Source organism: Xyrauchen texanus, chromosome 10 (genome assembly GCF_025860055.1).
Source record: "Xyrauchen texanus isolate HMW12.3.18 chromosome 10, RBS_HiC_50CHRs, whole genome shotgun sequence".
NCBI classification, from domain to species: domain Eukaryota; kingdom Metazoa; phylum Chordata; class Actinopteri; order Cypriniformes; family Catostomidae; genus Xyrauchen; species Xyrauchen texanus.
The window spans coordinates 10,901,547-10,922,904 of NC_068285.1; positions in this window are offsets into that span (position 1 = coordinate 10,901,547).

Sequence of the window (21,358 nt, forward strand, 5' to 3'; positions counted from 1 at the left end):
GAGTTACATACTCGTTCCTGCTCCTCTGACGCTGCATGCTGTTGGATTCTACGGTGCATTACAGTGGCTTTCTCCTTCTCTGCACGGCAGTACAGTTTGCCCCTGGGCGCATCGACAGCGCAGTTAAAAGAGTTATTTTCTCTAAAAGAGCAAATACACAGCTGGCGTTGAACGTCCTTTTCAGGACGCGTCTTTTTAAAGACGTGTTTCCACCTCTGTGTAGTTTCTGGATGCGGTTGACTTCTCCCCTCCTCTGATGGACATAAAAGCTGCCTTGCGTGCCTGGGCTGGGATTACATGCTGGCAGCATTTTGTGAATGGTCTATGTTTTCAGTGCGAGAACATAGCCATGACAGCATTGCGGTCGCGGCTTTCTTTTGTGATGAGAGAAAGCCACTTCAGCCGCCCCTCGCCTCTTTCCTATGGGATTGGGGCTAGCGCCGCGGGCGATGGAGGGTATTTGGGGACAATGAAGGGCTGGACCGGCAAGTCCTGCCCCCCCCTCACGGCAACTTGATTGCTTCACAGCCGCACCCACCCAACCCCCCCCGGTTCCTTTCTTCCCAGATGTGCATGACAAGTTGAGTAAGCCGTAAAAGGGCACCTTTTACTGCCTGGAACAGGCTTCCTCGCTCTTCCGCTCTCACTACCCTCGATGGTGGACCGCTTCCGCCCTGTAAGCCATGGCCCTCCTGCAAGTCCACCAGGCCAAGGCGCTCAGAAATCTGCACGGGGTAGCCCTGATCCCGATGTGCAGCAGGAATTACGCTCAGTGACCGACCTCGCCCTTAGAGCCACGAAGGTCACAGCGCAGTCACTCGGGCAGGTGATGGCCACGCTCGTGGTCCAGGAACGTCATCTGTGGTTGAACCTGGTCGAGATGTGTGAAACAGACAAAGCTGGCTTCCTCAACCCCCTGTCTCCCAGTTCGGCCTCTTCGGCAACACCGTCGAGGACTTCGCCCAGCAGTTCTCCGCGGTGAAGAAGCAGACGGAGGCCATATCTCACATCAGCACCCCGCAGGAGGCGCATGCCCCCTGTATCACGGACCCCCTCGAGGACCCGGAAGGATCCCAGGTGCTCCTGAGACATCCGACTCGGAGTCCAAGACCATAGCTCCGGAGGTGGTAAGACCGCTCCATCCCCCGGTGGAGGGCCGGGAGGAGAATCTTGTGTTGAAATTATTTCATTTGCCGCACCTCCTAGTGGGCTGCGGTATCCACATTCTCAATAACAGAGCTATTTCCTTTGTCTCTGGGTCACCTGGCTTGCAAATGCCGTTCTCAAGGCACTTTGCTTCCAGATATCAACAGTCCCGTTTCCCTGAACGTGGTACCCTCAGCCCCACGACTGTTCCCCGGCCGGCCGGTTCAGGCGAGTCAAGAGGACACCGACATCGGACGTCCTCCTCAGTCATGAACCCGCCCCCTGCCGGGTGTGCGGAGCAAGGTAAGTGCTTCGAGTCTTTTCTCAGCACCAAAGCCTCGGGACGCACCCTTGCCTCCCGACACCGCATTACCTGCTCCGCCCCGCCGGGTACGTCAAAAATGCTCGTCCCCTTGGTGCCCCTAGCACGGAGTTTGGAGGCGTGGCTTTCACTGCCCAACCCGTCACGCTGGCTGGCCCGGACCATCCGACTCGGTTACTCAATTCAGTTTGCCAGGCCCCCACCCCCCTTTGCGGGCGTCAGCTTTACTGCAGTACATGGCGAACATGCCAATTCCCTGCACACGGAAATCGCTACTCTTTTTACGCGATACAGCCTGTTCCTCCAACCGAAATGAAGAAGGGTCTCTACAGCCCTTACTTCATTGTACCCAAGAAAGGCGGCAGCTTACGACCGATCTTGGACTTGAGAGTTTTCAACCGGTCTCTGCTCAAACTCCCGTTCAAAATGCTCACGCAAAAACACATCCTAACATGCGTCCGGCATCTAGATTGGTTCACAGTGGTGGACCTGAAGGATGCGTACTTCCACGTCTCGATTCTGCCGAGACACCGACCCTTTCTACGGTTCGCATTGGACGGCCAGGTGTACCAGTACAAGGTCCTCCCCTTCGGCATGTCTCTGTCCCCTCGCGTCGCAGAGGCAGCTCTTGCCCCGCTCTGAGAAGCTGGCATCCACATACTCTATTACCTCGACGATTGGCTCATCCTGGCCCGCTCGCGAGAATTACTATGCGCGCACAGAGACCAGGTGCTCAGGCATCTCAGCCGCTTGGGGCTTAAGGTCAACTGGGAAAAGAGCAAGGTCACCCCAGTTCAGAGCATCTCTTTTCTCGGCATGGAGTTAGACTCAGTCTCAATGACAGCACGTCAGTGCTGAAATGCCTCTACTCTTTCAAGCCCGGCACAACGGTCCCTTTAAAACTCTTTCAAAAGCTCCTGGGGCATATGGCCTCCTCTGCTTCAGCACTGGCTTCAGTCTCGAGTCCCGAGACAAGCATGGCGCCACAGCACGCACCGTTTGATTATCAACCCCCCCTGCCTCCAGAAATTCAAACCCTGGACAGACTTCTGATTTTTACGGGCAGGAGTACCCTTGCAGCAGGTGTCCCGACGCGTCCAGGTCACGACCGACGCCTCCAGATTGGGTTGGGGCGCCGTGTGCAACGTTCACGCAGTTGCGGGCCGTTGGAGAGGGGCCCCGCTGCGCTGGCATATCAATTGCCTAGAGTTGCTGACTGTTTTGATTGACTGAGGTGATGATTGACAGTTATGTCAGTGCTTTTATTTCTGCAGGAGAGGTTGGAGGGGAGGCTGTCCCCTTCCACCCCAAAGGTGTATGTCGCCGCCGTCGTGGCCCACCACGATGCAGTAGACGGCAAGTCTCTGGGTAAGCACGACTTAATTATCAGGTTGCTAAGAGGCGCCCAGAGGCCAAGCCTGTTCCCCTCCTGGGATCTCTCAGTGGTCCTCACGGGCCTCCAGAGATCTCCCTTCGAGCCACTAGAATCAGCTGGACTCAGGGCCCTCTCTCTTAAAACGGCCCTGCTGATCGCGCTCGCCTCCATCAAGAGGGTCGGGGACCTGTAAGCGTTCTCTGTCAGCAACACTTGCTTGGAGTTCGGTCCGGCAGACACATATCAGAATCAGCTTTATTGCCAAGTATGCTTACACATACAAGGAATTTGTCTTGGTGACAGGAGCTTCCAGTGTACAACAATACAAACAATACCAAAAACAGCAGCAAGACATAGGTAATTAAAACAAAAAAGAATACAAAATAATGTACATATGTGATCCTAAGACCGTGGCTGGGCTACGTGCCCAAGGTTCCTACCACTCCCTTTAGAGACCAGGTAGTGAACATGCAAGCGCTGCCCCGAGATGAGGCAGACCCAGCCCTTTCATTGCTGTGTCCGGTACGTGCTTTGCGTACCTATTTGGAATGCACGCGGAACACTAGAAGTTCTGAGTAGATCTTTGTCTGCTTCGGGGGACAGCGGAAAGGGAACACTGTCTCCAAACAGAGGCTCGCCCACTGGTTCGTTGATGCCATTTCATTGGCTTATCACGTGCAGGCCGTTCCCTCCCTCCCCCCAGGCGGGTCCGAGCGCACTCAACCAGAAGCGCTGTGTCCTCGTGGGCACTGGCCAGGGGCATCTTGTAGAGCAGCGGGTTGGGACTCGGGAACTCGGTAACACCCTGACGAACTGGCTGGGTGAATCGCTTGCACCTAGCGCCCTTTCCCTCAGCTGAGGTAAAACTGTGCGCCTGTTTCTCCCAGGAGATCCCATTTCTCGGATCCCTGGATGATTCCTCCCTAGCCCTTGTGGGTCCGCAGTTCAGCGGAGGAACTCGCCGACCCAATCCACTGTGGGTACTTAATCTACCCTGTACTGGAATAGGTGCTCCACAGGTCAAGGGCTCCTACGCGGACTCCCCCTGTGTGTAATATCCGCGGTACGGTCCCCTTACAAAAGTGGACCCGCGTTTTCCTTAGGCAGTCCCTGGCTGCCCTCCGGTCACCGTGTTGTAGCAACTCCCCCCTCCTTGAGGCTGGATCTACCACTGCGCCACGTTCCACATGTCGCCTAAAAACCCATGTGACGTATTCACCACTCTTACCTCCCCTTCTGTGCAGGTGTGGTCTCCGCAGGGTCTTTTCCCCCTGAAAGAATAGGAAAGTGGGTAAGACCCCCTTCCCTTGATGCATGTAAGGGCCCCGGCCGTGATTGCTCTATGCGAGAAACATAGAGAGAAAAGAGGCCCAGCCAGGCTCGGCCCGTTTTTTGGGGCATTGGGGAAGGGTACGTGCAGTCTGACACAGCTGGTCACCTGTGCACGTAAAATACCTGCCCGCTCCTGTGTCAGCAGAACACGTACATGGCTCAGCGCATGGCATGATTTAAATTGGACCCCTAGTGTCGCTTCTCTGACACAACGTCGAGACAGCGTCAGACGGGGAACGTCTAGGTTACGGATGTAACCTTCATTCCCTGATGGAGGGAACGAGACGTTGTGTCCTCCCGGCCACGTCGCTGAGCCGAGCCACTGTAGTGTCTGGACGATTTCCGGCTCCTCAAAAAAATCCTGAATGAACTCATAGTATTTCCTCGCCTTTATACCCGCATGTCCAGGGGCGGGATATGCAAATACTATCTGCCAACTTCTCATGGACTTTTTTCATAGATCAGAGGCATATTCGGCGCTCAAGAGAGACCCCTATTGTCACTTTTCCGATACAACGTCTCGTTCCCTCCATCGGGGAACGGGGGTTACATCCTACAAACCTAGACGTTCCACCACTGTACAACCTGCCACCTGTCTAGGACAGGACCAGAGTATAGCAGCCAGTCGTAAACAAGTAAAAGAATAAGACATGCAGAAGAGAAAGATGAGGAAGAGCAAGATGTGACTTGGAAAAGGACATGCAAAGATCAGACCCAAACCACTTTAGGAATCACCACTAAAATTATCATTCATCTTCATTTACTCAAATTAGTGCCATCTCAAACTTGTATGATTTTCTTTCTTCTGCGGAGCACAACCAAAAATATTTCAAAGGAGATATGAGGTGTTTTTGTCAATATGGTCCAAAATTTTCAAGCTCCAAACAGGACCTAAAGTCACCACAAAAGTAATCCATATGACTTGAGTGGTTTATTCCATGTTTTCTGCAGTGATATGACTGGTTTTAGGTGAGAAACGGAATAAAATGTAACTCCTTTTTGACATCTGTAATTATCTGTAATAACCGTCTGCTGCTGATAAAACAAAAACCTCATTAAATGTAGAACCACTAGCAGAACCACCCAAAAAAACTCATTGGAAATTAACAGAATGAAAATAGTAGCATGTGCTTATCCTATGCAGAGAGAGTGTTTGTTGATTGATGAACGCATGAAATCTAAATTTTCATAGATTGCTGCCCATTTACTACACTCACAGTAAACTGTCCTCTGTGTTTGTCACGATCCCCTGTTGTCTGCCCCGTGTTGCACTACAATTCCCATGATTCCCAGCCCTCATCACTCTGTCATTGTTCGCACCTGATTGTCGTTTGTGATCATCCTGTGTCTTTGTATTTAAACCCTGTTTGTTTCTCCATTCCTCTGTCGATTGTTGAATGTTTCAGATGTTTTGGATCTTCTGGTGTTTGCGCTGTTGCCTGTCTTGCCGTTGTCATCCTGTCGTGCTCATCCAGTTCCGTTTACCTTCGATGTTTTCATGTTTTTAGTTTCAGTTTTCCCCCCTTGGATGTTTCATTTGTTCCTGTTTGTTTTGTGTTCACTTTAATTAATAATAAACCCGCATCTAGATCCTTACTCCTCGTCTGCCCTCGTATGCATTTGTAACAGAACAGTCGACCATTATGGATCTAGCGGTTCTTAAAGCGGACTGTCGTTTGCTCAGCCTCATTCAAGGGGACCGTCCTGTGGAAGACCACATCCGCGATTTCCTCGAGCTGGCGAGTGTCGCGGACTTCCCGGACTCCTGCTTGGTGGGTTTCTTCCGGGCCAACCTGAACAGTTGCCATCACTGCCAGCGGTCTTCTGTTGTCCTCACCTGTGTTTCATTTACTCATTAGTCTTTTTGTATATAATGCCCTGTTGGTTGCTTGTTCTTGGTCAGTTGTTGAAAGTACCTGAATGTGTTTTGACCGACCGTGTTTTGCCCGTGCCCTTCATGGATGTTTTCTCCTGTTTATGTTTTTGTTTCCCACCGTGGGTGTTTTATTTGTTCCTGTGTTTACCCATTATTTTGAACTTGTTTATTTTTTGTTCATTAAACTCTTTGCCACACCTAGATCCAGCTCCTGAACTTCCTATTCATTACACATATATATATATATATATATATATATATATATATATATATATATATGTTCAAAAAAGATGTAATTGTGACATGTCATTCATAAGTTTTTAAAGACTTAAAAGGAAATCACATATTCATATTTTATTATTTGATTTATGTATTTAAAGTTAAAAATGACTTCTAAAGGTGTATGAAGCACAAATGCAGAATAAAGCACATCTTAAGAAATATGACAATTTATATGACAAATAATCGTGAAAGCCCTTAAAAAGACAATTAATCATCAAAATCACAATTATTTGTTTGACAATTAATCATCAGCCAAATTTCATAATTGTGACAGTCCTAATTGGGATGCTCCTAAACACTTTTCTGTATTTTGCAGTCTAATACATTTATTTCCAATGGTGGTCATTTTTGACCGAGAACACATCAAGTGTAATAAAGTTAAATAAAACAAACAAAAAAGGAATTTCCTATAAATTCTGAGTCAATTTGGTCTGTAGTAAACATTTCTTGAAGATATGTGGTCCTAGATGTCTAATCCCATCATCTAGACCCACAGTCTCAGACAGATCACATTTCTGATGTAACATTATCCGGATGGATTTTGTGTTGATATATATAGTGTCCTCTTTTGGAGAACAGTGAGTAAATCAAGAAGCACAAAAAATAACGTTTTAATTTTAATAATGCATGTATTCAACACAAGTTTAAGTTTAAGTAAAGCCTTTCATTTAAAGCCAATAGGGAACACTTGATCTACAGACATGATCAAAACAGATTAAAGTTCACAGTGCAGATAGATATGATTAGAACATTTGATTCATACTGCTCTTAAAACAATGAGACATGAACATGGAAATGATTGGACAAATAATAATTACTGAGACGCACACATGTAAAGAAGTCCAAAGTCATATTTCTTCTGATATTTCAGGCACTTTTCTGGTAAACAGGTCTTCAATGAGAGATCAGCTTTAAACCATTAAAAGTGATCCTCTTTCAGGTGTCACCAATTAAAAGGAAATTCATATATTAATACAGTGCATATCTTTTCACAGATGTGTTTTCATATTTGCAAAATGCATCAAACCAATAGTATAAATGGTAATCCTCATATGCCACACAAGCACGGGATTTCTGTCTCATCGGTTATCTGGTTCTCTTGAACCTGAAGGTTTTGTCTACCAGAACCTTTGGAGGCAGAATCAGGACATCATGGGACGTAAGATTTCATTCACTCAATATTTTGGTATGAACAGATGCGGTTTTCAGGATCCTTGATTTTACATGTTTGCATGCGTTAATATAATCTTGAGGTAACGGTAGATGATAAACTGGGGTGCCATGTGGTCCAGAAGTGAATGTATTCAAAGAAAATGTATATTTATGTGCAAATATAATGTAATTGAAAATAAAGGTGGAAATGAGTCGGAGGATGGATGATAAGATAACTGTCCCTGGAGAGAAGAGAGAAGTTTGTGAGCTTTTATGTTCTCTCTAGTGGTTATTGCATACAACTGTAAATTGTGAAGCTCCTGTCGCTCCATTTAGAGTTTACTAGAGGGCGCCAAACCCCTACAAGAAAGTGACAACAACAACCTTGTTTCAAGTTGACAATAATTTTGTACCATTTTGAAGGACTTTGTTTAAAGTGCTGTTGCCCATCAGGAAGATTATATTGCTTTTACCATATTTAACAAAATATGACACTTGTTGCTCTCTCCTTGGTGTCAAAATGTGAGTCGTTGTGGTAACAACTATCTGGCTCATGATCTTTATCTTCTCAATTTCCCAAAGCCACATGGCAATCACAGGAGGGAAGAATCACACAGGTCAACGTCATTACCCTCAGTGCTGAAACACACACCAGTGAGACACTTACAATGCAAGTGAATGGGGCCTGTCCGTAAACGTTAACATTCTTCAAATGATTTAAAAGTATTGCTACAAGACAATATGCATGTTAACATGATTTTAGTGTGATAAAATCACTTACTAGCCATTTCTGTGTAAAGTTAGGCTATATGCAATTTTCAACTTATACAAAATATATATTTATATGACCAAATTGGGCTCAAAGTGTCAATATATTGTGTGGCCGCCATTATTTTCCAGCACTGCTTTAACCCTCTTTGGCAGGGAGTTCACCAGAGCTTCACAGGTTGCCACTGGAGTCCTCTTCCACTCCTCCATGACAACATCACAGAGCTGGTGGATGTTAGAGACCTTGTGCTCCTCCACCTTCTGTTTGAGGATGCCCCACAGATGCTCAATAGGGTTTAGGTCTGGATACATGGTTGGCCAGTCCATCACCTTCACCCTCAGCTTCTTTAGCAAGGCAGTTGTTGTCTTGGAGGTGTGTTTAGGGTCGTTATCATGCTGGAATACTGCTCTGCGGCCCAGTCTCCGAAGGAAGGGGATCATGCTCTGCTTCAGTATGTCACAGTACATTTTGGCATTCATGGTTCCCTCAATGAACTGTAGCTCCCCAGTGCCGGCAGCACTCATGCAGCCCCAGACCATGACACTCCCACCACCATGCTTGACTGTAGGCAAGACACACTTGTCTTTGTACTCCTCACCTGGTTGCCGCCACACATGCTTGGCACCATCTGAACTAAATAAGTTTATCTTGGTCTCATCAGACCACAGGACATGGTTCCAGTAATCCATGTCCTTAGCCTGCTTGTCTTCAGCAAACTGTTTGCGGGCATTCTTGTGCATCATCTTTAGAAGAGGCTTCCTTCTAGGACGACAGCCATGCAGACCAATTTGATGCAGTGTGTGGCGTATGGTCTGAGCACTGACAAGCTGACCCCCCCCACCCCTTCAACCTCTGCAGCAATGCTGGCAACACTCATACGTCTATTTCCCAAAGACAACCTCTGGATATGACGCTGAGCACGTGCACTCAACTTCTTTGGTCGACCATGGCGAGGCCTGTTCTGAGTGGAACCTGTCCTGTTAAACTGCTGTATGGTCTTGGCCACCGTGCTGCAGCTCAGTGTCAGTGTCTTGGCAATCTTCTTATAGCCGAGGCCATCTTTATGTAGAGCAACAATTATTTTTTTTCAGATCCTCACAGAGTTCTTTGCCATGAGGTGCCATGTTGAACTTCCAGTGACCAGTATGAGGGAGTGTGAGAGCGATGACACCAAATTTAACACACCTGCTCCCCATTCACACCTGAGACCTTGTAACACTAACGAGTCACATGACACCGCAGAGGGAAAATGGCTAATTGTGCTCAATTTGGACATTTTCGCTTGTACTCACTTTTGTTGCCAGCGGTTTATACATTAATGGCTGTGTGTTGAGATATTTTGAGGGGGCAGAAAATGTACACTGTTATACAAGCTGTACACTCACTACTTTACATTGTAGCAAAGTGTCATTTCTTCAGTGTTGGCACATGAAAAGATATAATCAAATATTTACAAAAATGTGAGGGGGTACTCATTTTTTTGAGATACTGTAATTTGATTCATATTTATTATTAAACTGCATAACTCTTACTATTTACAAGTATTTACATTGATTTGTTGAACACGTGCTAGTACCGGTTCTGTGTCCTTAAAAAAAAAAATTTCTGTAATCAGCCCCTTTAAATGAGCGCATGTTGACTAGAGAGGACTCAAAATGCTTTACCTCATCTGTGCGATTCATTAATAAAATTAAATGTTTTTGTAGTTGTTTTTGATCAACAACTGACTGTAAAGAACAGAAAGGGTGTTAAAAGAGACAATATTCAGTTATGAAGGTATTATTGGAGCAAATCAAATGAGCACCTGTGAAAGTGTTATTTGTAGTTGTAGAGATTAGCCACACATGTGTATCAGTGAATTTGAAGTCACAGAGAAATGTATCTGAAGAGTTGCACGCTTGTAGATTTTTTTCTCTCTCCCACAAACACAACACAACAATTACACCTTCTCAAATTCTTCATTGCAGGTGCACAAATCCTTTTCTACGAATCACAATTTAAGAAACTCATACGCTCACATTTTTGCTACAGTTGATCCAGTAAATATGGTGCAAAACACATTCGCAAACCCGGATCAAAAAATGTGAAGTCACGGACAGATTTTGCTCATCCGCAAATCAGTATGTGAATTCATCCAATGAGAGTTGCACACTTGTAGAATATTTTCTCACAAATATATATTTTTTCTTTGATATTTTTCTCGCACAAACACAAGTACAAAACTACAACTGCTTGAATCTGCTGCTACGAGCCTCAAACACAGTTTTTCGTGCTCTCTCCCTTTTGTACCACATGTCTGTGTAAAATATGGAGCAAAAGTGATTTGTGCATCTGTAGAGGCAGCAGGCGGGCACTGTTCAGACATCAGAGAATTTTGGCCAATCAGAAAAGCTAGTTTGGGCGCCTCTCCATTTACATGAGGCCCGAACATGAAAAAAAAAAACTTCCATGAGCATCTTCCCGAGCTGGCAATGGCAAATACAAATATAGGTATTTTTTTTTTCTTTCTTTTTCTGAAATCACTCACATTTGTTTATAGTTTATATATGCACGCTGGTCACTGCGGTCAAGCCAGCCGCGATTAAAATCCATATAACAGAAAGATGTGCTTTCTGACTCCTGTTGAGTGCAGAAGATAGCCAGTCTTACTATATTGACGAATTTGTATTTGTCATGTGCTGGTGTTTATTAATATGTTTGATTTAGCCTATGTGAAATCTGACTGGATAAGACTCTTGGATAGGGCAGGTAATTATTTTATAACCAAAGTTTGATGAATTAAAATGACATCACATTTACATATAATAAATGTGACTTTTCTGCCAAGGATCTCTCATTGTCATTCATATGTACCTTGTAATAAACTTTGAATTGTAAATCCTGTAGCTCAATTAAAAGTGCAATGTTTGAGAAAATTAAAGTGGCGTTCCTGGACCACCAGGGTGGACATCGCTTGCCCGAGAGCAGGCGCCTTGACCTTCGTTGCTTGGAAGGCGAAGTAGGTCACCGAGCGCCACTCCTGCATTAGTCCCAGGTCAGGACTACCCTTGTGTAGTTCTCTTAGTGCCTTGGCTTGGTGTACCTGCTGGAGTGCCATGGCATGCAAGGTGGAAGCAGCATGCCCAGCAGCGCTGTAGGCTTTAGCCGTCAGTGACGAAGTCAGCCTACAGGTTCTGGACGGGAGCCTTGGGCGAATCCGCCAAGTTGCGGTGGTCTGCGGGCACAGGTGCACCGCAACTGCTTGGCCAACTCTGGGAATTGCTGTGTAGCCCCTTCCTCCCCGCCATCGAGGGTAGTGAGAGCGGATGAGCTCACGGACCATATGCGGGCAGAGAAAGGTGCCTGCCAGCTCTGCGTCAGCCTGCGACTGAGCTACAGCACCTGAGGGTGGGAGTCCAGCAGAGTCCTCAGCGTCAGACATGACGAGCCCACTCTCCCATGCCGTGATCGATAACTCATCTTCGTCACGAACCCGGAACGAGATTGCGGGTCCGGCATAAGGTGGTCCAGCAGCCTCACTCGAGAGATCGGTCGGAGCATATGAGCATGACGGGGAATGGGAGGTCCGAGGGGGAATACCTGGCGGAGATGGTTCCACTAATGTCCCCATGTCGCCCCCAGTTCTAACCGACCCCATCTCATACCCGTAGGTAGAAGGACTGAGTCGGGGAGCCGCTGGGGTGGCTTGCCCTCTTATGAAGGGCATAACATAACCATGGTCATGTCCTCGCAATGAGGGCACGAACCATCCATGAACGCATGGGTAGCACCCATGCATGAAAGGCAGCGATTGTGGCCTTCAGAAGCTGCGAGAAATTGGCCGCAACCAGGAATTACACACAAACAAAAAGGCATCTTGAAAAAGACTCTTTTTAGAGAAATATAAACTCTTTAATAGATTTTTTTTTATATATATATATCCTCTTCCCAATCCTGTAAAATTATCCTAAAACGCCTAATCAAGGCATACCCAAAGTAAATTTAAAGCTGTTCTTGAACCGTTTGGAGTACATGCATGGTTTTGGTCACATTCGAAAGGGGACACTCTGAAGTTTTTTCCCCAGCATTTTCCTCAAAATTACTGTAAGTGCTACTGATTTTGAGTAATAGAAGTTTGAACACAATGAAATAGAAGTTTGTTTTTCCGCCTGAAATTTTTTTTTGCATACAGATGCCTGCAGATGACTATAACTTGTAGCTATTAGCTTGAGAACACAATGGGATCACAGCATGAAGCCTTACCTAGTCCAAGTTCAAATGTTATAACAATACCATAAAAAATGAATATTTTACACATATTTTTCTAAGGGTACACCCAGGCGTTTTACAAAAGTGCCTTTTGGATACTCCAAAAGGACCCTTTGGTAACCTAAGACAAAAAGGCTCCTACATTTGAATGCTTCAACGTACAGTCATAATTTTGGGCTCTAATGAAAGATGACACTTAGAGCTATCATATTCCATATCCAGATCCACTATTAGTTTTGCTGACACAGAGTAACTGATGCATAAACACATTAGAGTGCCTTTTCCCTTCTTGAAACTAAATGATGTGCATATAAAAGAGTCAAAACTAGTGCTATGGTGGACAATTTGTTTATATAAAAAATACACAACAAACTATTTACATGAATTTTTACACAAAGTATTTACAAACCATTATAAAATTGTACACGTTTCTAGCAACATGCCAGTCATTGTAGCAGTCACATTTGGGTACAAAGCACAGAGGCACATCACAGGAAGAGTACTTCACTGGTGTCTTTGCATGACACTGCCTGCACTTCAGACGACCAGCGGTGCAAGATTTGGTGATGTGCAACGGCCCGTGATGTGCTCTTCGTAGAGCAGGAGATACGGGTCTGGCTGTGGAGTGAGACCCCAACTCTGCCAGCTCCTCAGCAAGGGTCTCTCTGAAAGCCCTCCTCTCTTGATGAGGTGCTGTCCTGCTGCTCCACTTTATGTGGCCGCTTGCTGAGTGGGGGAGAATAAATAAATGTAATTTACAAAGCTAGACACAACTTTTCCATCTTTTCTGTATTCTATATATATATATATATATATATATATATATATATATATATGTTTTTCTTTTCGAGTGTGTAAATATGTATTATTGTATGTATATTTACTGTAAATACTGTATACTTTGCCAATGTACTATGGAACAAATAGATGGGCCTACACCTCCCCCACCTCCCAGCATTGTAACAAAGAGACTCTCAAACACAACATATATTCTTATTTTCAACTTATATTTATATATATATATATATATATATATATATATATATATATATATATATATATATATATATATATATATACGATCCATTTATATATAAATATATATTTACAGTAAATATACAAAACATCTATATAGCATGTCAATAGATCTGAAACAAACAATGAACTAAAACACACGCACAAACGGTTCAAACACTCACTGAGGAAACACAGGACAAAGGGTAATTACAAAATGTGTATTCATTATTCAAACAAAAGCTTATTTATGCGGAATATACAGTAATATATGTTATAAACACAAGAAAACACTTACTTGTCCAGAGCAATGTCTCATCTCTCCATAAACGTTTACTCTGCCTCTGAATCATCTGTATTGTTTTCAGAAATGTCATCTCCAAACTCAGAATTTTCACATTGAATGCCTTCTTAAATCACATCCTGGGGTGAAAATCCTGTTTTGCGCGTCCGTTTCACCATATTTAAATCGCCAAATGTGTAAACAGTTCCAAAACAGCTCTCCAATGGTTTTACGCACGACGCACGAAACACTGGGTAATGGCAAGGCAACATTGCGCACACACATTTCAGGACCGTGCTGTAATCGTCCCACTAAAGCCGCATATCACTGTTTTCAGAATTTCATTGGCTATACGATGCGTCAGTCATTTCCACTCTTCGATGTAATTGGTTTGATCAGTAAACAAAGGAAAGTGGGTATGCCCTTACATTCGACACAGACTGTGGTTGGCTATTGAAGGCTTTGGACAGGACATGGAAGCTCCTATTGGGTCAAATGAGGTGTCAATCGAAAGGTCAGAGTGCGTGCTTCCATTTTGATACCGGATATAGGAAATGTTTACATCTGAACTGAAGTTATTACCGATAATATGTGAAAGTTTAGGTACAGCTGCCAGGTGCTTTGAAATGATGCAACAAGAGTCTGTGGATATTTATTGATGTAATAATGTGATTTGGACTAAACATTTTACTTGATTTGATCATTTGGACATTTGACAATGAAACAACACCGTTTTTGTCGGGAAGATATGGCTCAGTGGAGTACTATGAGGCGTCATAGGTGAGTTGCCTAAATTTTGTTATTGGTTGTTTATATGTTGGTGGTCTGACAAAGATATAGATTGTACCTGCTGTTGTGATTGTATCTTAAAATGATTTATATCAATAGAAAATCAAGAAATTTAGCTTTCCAAAGATATGTGGCATGTGTACCAATGTAACACACAGCAGTTTTGTTTATCGCATACTTTTATTGTGTACATTTAAGGGCCCGTCCGCGGGCTGTGAAGTCTATAGGGGTCATGACATGAGGAATTCAATTTTCCTTGATCTTTAGACATAGAAGATTGCCACACGATTGGCTGATTAGATATTTGCATGGCAGTGACAGAACTAGAGTTTTATACTTGGGGTGGCCACTGTTACCTTCGGGGGTCCACACACACACACACACACACACACACACACGTGTTCAACATCCAAAATATTTTCATAAAATAAAGCTTAAGCAACAAGGAGACAAGATACTGCATGTGTTTGTTACATGAACTGCTGAGTTTATTTACAAAAATTTTTTTTTAAATCACTGCACTCACATAGAGGAAAGAATTGGGTCTGTTTGTGTTTATAAGTGTTGAACATCCAATCTTCTGGCAGCTCTGACTCGCTGTCTTGCTCAGAAAAAGAGGTCTCTTTGTCATCCCTTGATACATCTATTTAAAACACAGGAACCATGAGTGCATAATCACAAGCGTTTTGGTTCCCATCAACTTCCAAAGTAAAGACAAAAATACAATGAAAGTTGACGGGAACCCAAAACTATTTGATTACCAATATGCTTCAAAATATCTTCTTTTGTGTTCTGCAGAAGGAGGTCATACAGTTTTGGAATGACAAGAGTAAATGATGACTGAATTTGCATTTTTGGGTGAACTATCCTTTTAATCTGACAAAATCATCTCAATGTAAATTGCTTAATTTGGCATGTGACTGACTGCCTGTGTCTAGTAGATGCTCTGACTTGTTGGTGGTCCAGAATTCTGACCACACTGACTCTGACTAGCCTCAGTGTAAAGCAGTTCAAGGGAAAGGAGGCGGGGAGAACCGGCTTGAAAATATAAATAATATTTTAATAATAAACTGAAACCAAAAGACAAAACACACACACGTGATGGACATATCTGTAAACGATCTCTCTCTCTCACCATCCTCTGCAGTCGGCCTTTATCCCTCTCGGAGGCTTGATTAGCCTAATAAGGGACCGGGTGTGTAGAATCACGACCCGGCCCCGCCCTCCGCCCTGCCACATTCCTCCCTAGTTCTCTCAGGCTGGGGAGCCCCCGGCATGACGTACACACACCCTAAGTCTATGGTAACTCAGATAACCGCTCTGTACAATTGTGGTATATATATAAATATATAAGATAATTAAATTGCATTACATTGTTGTGGCAGAGGAGTTAAACATTGATAAGACAATACAAAAAGTGGCTTTAGGTCATTGTTTCAAGTTAAACGTAGTTTTATATTTAGAAAAACACACACACACACAAAAAAAGAAAAGCTCCGGAGCAAGGTTTTATAACCCTGGGAAAAAAGTGGTGCTAACCCCCTTTCAAAATAAAAATTGTGAAATGTTGCTTTACCCGGGGTTAAAAGCAGGGTTTAGAATGAAGATAACCAAAGCAATGTGTACACATTTCCACACACGCTGGTAAGACAAAAATTAATTTGTTTACTTGTGGCCATATCAACACTGTGAAGAAGACAAAAAATGGCGGAACTCAGAAAGATATTGCCAAAAGTTACGTTTTAAGGAGCAAAAGTAAAAATTCACATTAACATTTTTCATCTCTGTTCCCCTTCTGTCGCTCTCTCCACGTTGTGTCGGAGAAGCGACACTAGGGGTCTCTCTTGAGTGCCGATATCCACCTCTGATCTATGAAAAAAGGCCAATGAGAGTTGGCAGCCGGTATTTGCATGTCCCGCCCCCGGACATACGGGTATTTAAACGGCGCAAATACGGGAGTTCATACAGAAAATTTCTTCGGAGACGATGGTCTGTCTGCAGTTTGCTGCGAGTTACACACCACTACAAACGTTCCTGTTTCCTCTGACGGAGCACAACAGCAGCTTTCTCCTTCACATTGCACGGCGTGCATTGTTGCCCCTGAGCGCTTCGACAGCGCAGACACACACACACATTGTGTATTTAAAAGAGCAAATTTCTATTAAAAGAGTAATTTCTCTAAAAGAGCAAAACACAGCGGTGTTGAACGTCCTTTTCAGGACGTGTCTTTTACAAGATGCCCTTCCGCCCCTGTGTTGTTCCTGGATGCGGTAGAAGCCTCTCCGCTTCAGACGGCCACAGGCGCTGTCTCGTGTGTTTGGGCCGCGATCACACCGAGGCGGCGTTTGTGGATGGTTCATGTTCTCACTGCAAGAACATGACCATGACCACGTTGCGGTCGCGGCTTGCTTTCAACAGAAAGCAAGCCACCCCAGCTGCACCCCACATTGCTCCTTCTTCCCACGGGATTGAGGATGATACGGTTGGCGCTGGGGGCGATTTGGGGGCGGCAGCGGGTGCAGTTTTGCCGGGTAGCCCCCCGTGAACCTCCCGTTCCTCGACACGCTCGATGGTCCCCGTCCATGCTCGCGGCGATAGCGGCTCGCCTCACGGCCTGGCTGTCTATCCTCCCGAGCCCGAAGCAGATGAGCTCGCCGCTGCATCGGAGAGTGTGATGTCTGATGCTGAGGACTCCCCTGGACTGCCGCCTTCGGGCCAGCAGGCCCAGGCTGAGGACGACGCTCAGATGTCTGACATGCTTTCCCGGGCCGCCGTGAGCGTGGGGTTGGATTGGAACCCTCCATCCTCCCCACAGCCTTCACGGTTGGATGACTGGTTCCTGGGGGCAGCGCGCCGTTCACGGCCTCGCATCCCCCCGGTCCCGTTTTTCCCGGAGGTGCATGACGAGCTGACGTCTACGTGGAGAGCCCCGCTCTCCGCCCGTCTAGGTGCCACCCACTCCACTCTCACCACCCTCGACGGCGGAGAGCGCCACGGATACGGGCCGATTCCCCAGGTCGATAGGGCAGTTGCGTACCATCTATGCCCCGGTAGCCCTACCTCCTGGCGTGGCCGCCCCGTACTCCCATCCAAGCCCTGTAGGACAACATCCTCACTCAACGCGAAGGCCTACAGTGCGTCTGGACGCGCTGCCTCCGCCCTGCATGCGATGGCCCTCCTGCAAGTCCACCAGGCCAAAGCACTCAGAAACATGCACGGGGGTGGACCTGATCCTGATGTGCTGCAGGAACTGCGCTCAGCAACCGACCTCGCCCTGAGAGCGACGAAGGCCACAGCGCAGGCACTCTGACAGGCGATGGCCACCCTAGTGGTCCAGGAACGCCATCTCTGGCTCAATCTGGTCGAGATGCGTGAGGCCGACAAGAACCGCTTCCTGGACGCACCTGTCTCTCAGATTGGCCTTTTCGGCGACACCGTCGAGGACTTCGCCCAACAGTTCTCCACGGTGAAAAAGCAGACGGAGGCCATCTCTCACATCATGCCCCGCCGCACACCTGCAGCTACGGGCCCTGCCCCATCTGCTCGCCGAGGGCGTCCCCTTGCGGCGAAGAAACCAGCTCCTGCTCCGCCTCAACCCGGGCCCAGCTCTCAGCCCCAGCGTCGAGCACCCCGCAGGCGGCACACGCCCCCTGTCTCACGAACCCCCCTCTAGGACCCGGAAGGCTCCCAAGCGTTCCTGAGACAGCCAACCCAGAGCCGAAGACGTTAGCTCTGGAGGTGGTAAGACCGCTCCGTCCCCCGGTGGAGGGCCGGGAGGAGAATCCTTTGTTTTTTCATTTGCCACACCCCCTGACGGGGGCTGTGGTACCCACATTCTCAATAAAAGAGCTATTTCCTTTGCCTCTGGGTCACCTGGCCCGCAAATGCCATTCTCACGGCAATCTGCTTTCAGATTACGACAGTCCCTGTACACCGGACTTGTAAGGGCGTGATTGGCCTATGCGAGAAACATAGAGAGAAAAGAGGCCCAGCCAGGCTGGCCCGTTCCCATGTTGGCAAACATCGCCTTGTTCCCCTCCCAGGGTAACTAGAAGGATTCCGATGTTCTTATGGGGCATTGGGGAAGGGTACGTGCAGCCAGGTACAGACGATGCGCGGCACTGGATGAAATCCCTGCCCGCCTCTGTATCGGCAGTTCACGTACACGGTTCAGCGCATGGCAAGATTGGAATGGGTCCCCTAGTGTCGCTTCTCCGACACAACGTGGAGAGAGCGACAGATGGGGAACGTTTGGTTACGTATGTAACCTCCGTTCCCCAAGGGAGGGAACGACACGTTGTGTCTTTCCTCCGCCATGTCGCTGAACCGAGCCACTGTTGTGGCCGGACCATTTCCGGCTCCTCAGAAAAATCCTGAATGAACTCCCGTATTTGCGCCGCTAAAATACCCGTATGTCCGGGGGCGGGACATGCAAATACCGGCTGCCAACTCTCATTGGCCTTTTTTCATAGATCAGAGGTGGATATCGGCGCTCAAGAGAGACCCCTAGTGTCGCTTCTCCGACACAACGTGTCGTTCCCTCCCTCGGGGAACGGAGGTTACATACGTAACCAAACGTTTTTAGTGTTTGTTTAAAACTAGGCAAACTTGGTCTCATTTTAATCTCCAATCTGTAAGATAGCCTCTTACATAGTCGTATAATTCTTATCTACCCAGCAGAAGAGAACAGTCAGGTTTAAATCCCAGTTGCACCAACGGGGCACGTTGTAACGCTACATTAGAATGTGCCCCAATAAGAATATATATGGAATTCAATGCAGTCAGATATGCATGTGTGTGTGTGTGTGTGTGTGTGTGTGTGTGTGTGTGTGTCTGTGTGTGTGCGTGTGTGTGTGATTAATCCATGCAGTATTTTGGTCAATCCTGTGCTTTGTTGTGTATTTATTGTCAATTGTCAAAATCATTGCTATAATATATATGCCAAATATAATATGGCTTAAATTGACATCATATTTTTGTTTATATTTTATTTATTATAATTAGATCAGATGTACAGTAGTTGTTCGAGGGGGATTTTAAGCAGTCATAATGATCAGCGGGTCACATTGTAACATTTCACTTTCCTTTTTTACACGTAGAGGGTGAAAAAGTATACGCTGTATTCATAAAACAAGTCCACATATTTGTACCAGACATGTGAAAATGAATGTGAAAATGAAAAATAATTTGAACCCCAAGTGCATTTACACAATCTTAAGAAAACCAAAAAGTGTTATTTTGTGCCCGGTCTCCCCCTACACAGTAATTTACATAATTTTTTCATCCCGCAGAGCATTACTTTAACATTTATAACAGTATTATTACACAGAGATTGCACACCTTACTGAATAATGAACTGACAGTAATGACAGAAATGCATAAAAGAAGCCATGAAAAATAGTACTTTGCGACTATTTGAGTCTTTGAGGCTTACAATGTTTAAAGTATGGCAAATACAGAGCCTGTCAAAGCACAGGGCTTTTCACTTTTTCTCAGGAATCATCTGGGGAGGCGTGCCTGGGTAGCTCAGCGATAAAGACGCTGACTACCACACCTGGAGTCATGAGTTCGAATCCAGGGCGTGCTGAGTGACTCCAGCCAGGTCTCCTAAGCGACCAAATTGGCCCAGTTGCTAGCCAGGGTAGAGTCACATTTGGTAACCTCCTCGTGGTCGCTATAACGTGGTTTGTGGGGCATGTGGTGAATTGATCTCGTGGAAAATAGCATGAAGCCTCCACACGCATGTCTCCGTGGTAACGTGCTCAACAAACCACATGATAAGATGCACGGATTGACGGTCTCAGACGTGGAGGCTTTTGAGATTCGTCCTCCGCTACCCGGATTGAGTCACTACGCCACCATGTGGAAGGCACATTGGGAATTGAGAATTCCAAATTGGGGAGAAAAATGCAAGAAATAAAAGAAGAATCATCTGGGGAAGGAATTAACACACTGCAGATATAAAGACATAACAAACTCATATAAATAAAAAATATGAGCAAGAAGCATGTTTATATTTGACATATACAGGCATTTATATTTGTTTATATTTATATTTGTACATATTCTGACCAACTTTCTGTTTTTGTTGATTAAAAAAAAAAAAAAACATTTACACATGGCTTTGTGGTTCATTGCCAACAGTGTCCTGTGGTGTGACACTTTCTTCATCTAACTATTTTAAACAAAATGTTCTGATCTTCTGTAGCTATAAATATTAAATATATTATTATTATACATCTTTCCACAAACTCTTTCCAGTGTATTTGCACTTCTAGAAAAAAGCTGAAAGGTGATTAAGATTCTTAAAACTTGAAGAAATGCTGACTTGTCACAGCATCTGAAATACACACTTTCCCTTGTTCATGTACATTTTAACTTCATATCTGCATGTTGGGAAAAAAGAGTTCTTGGACAAAAGTTTTCTGAGCTATAAAATGTTTATTTTCTGTGCTTTCCCTAAACAAACAAAAAATCCACTCATCATATTTCCTCTGGTTGTACATGTTTTAAAGATCTAACAATTGTTTGCCCAGCCACGAATCCCACTCTCTGTAGTTCCTCCCGTGCTCCACCAGAGGGCTCCATCACCTGAGTATTGACTCTAACTCTCCAGATTCCATTTCCCATAATCCCTGTACCAGGAACTGATCTACTCAGCTATTTAAGACTCATTCTCACTCTCTGTCTTTGCCAAGTCTTGTTATGCCCTGGCTGACTTTTGTCAACACAAACATTTGAAATTGACCCAGAAATTGAAATCAAAGAGC